This window comes from Theobroma umbraticum, unplaced genomic scaffold, assembly GCF_002168275.2.
Source record: "Theobroma umbraticum cultivar Fairchild unplaced genomic scaffold, ASM216827v3 scaffold_147.0, whole genome shotgun sequence".
NCBI lineage: Eukaryota > Viridiplantae > Streptophyta > Magnoliopsida > Malvales > Malvaceae > Theobroma > Theobroma umbraticum.
In genome coordinates, this window is record NW_018397259.1 from 8,661,451 (window position 1) to 8,662,312 (window position 862).

Consider the following 862-nt stretch of genomic DNA (forward strand, 5'->3'; position numbering starts at 1 on the left):
CCCCACGTGTATCTTCTTCATCACTTTGCACGCACAATTTACTGCTTTCCTTATGGAAATCATTATTGTTATTATTATTATCTATCAATCACAAACAATGACCTTTCAGCCCGTTGGCAGGCATGCATGGAAGAGTTTATTGTGTGCATCATATTTTGTTCCTCACAGTATCAGATATATCAGATGGAAACTACATAGAACTTTCTTCCTTAACCGATGATGGGCAAGGAAATCGGAAGGGAAATAAAAAAGGCAAAACAAATATTAACTCTTAAGCCCAAAATTTGGTCTACGGCAGTTAATGGGAAACTACGATGAAAGAAGGCATGAAATTTCCAGGAAGAAAGGCGATAGGTGAATATAAATGCAATGATCCTAGTGCTTCCTTCCCATCACAACTCTAGTATTCGATCCTTTGCTCATACTCTTTTTGACTTCCTGAAGACTCCCTGTACTTCTTTCTTAATTGCCATCTTGTTTTTACCTTCTGCACCCTAAAGAAGCTTTCCTCCTCCTGAAAAACTTTTACTCCATTCCCTATCGTTTAACATGTCTTTCAAATGTTGTAAACCTGGTGAACCAGCCATGCCTGTTGCAGATGATACCCCAGTGGCAAAACGTCAGCTGCGAAGGTGGCGTTCGGTTTTTGCAGCCATATATTCTACCAGGATTCTTGTTTCTTTGTACAAGAAAGTTGTTAACAAGAAGCAGATCTTGCGTACTCTATCCTATATTGCCATTAATATCCATGAACATGACTCCAGTGATGATCACCTACCTTCTCCCTGGGTTGATCAAAAACCACTCGCTGAGATGGTAAGAGAGAAGAACCTTGAAAACCTACGTAAACTTGGAGGAGTGA

At 39.9% G+C, this 862-nt stretch overlaps 1 pseudogene; it reads left to right on the forward strand.

Annotated features, from left to right (window-relative positions):
- The first annotated feature begins 68 nt into the window (after positions 1-68).
- Positions 69-862, forward strand: part of LOC110415638 (calcium-transporting ATPase 12, plasma membrane-type pseudogene) — a 5,660-nt pseudogene continuing 4,866 nt past the window's right edge.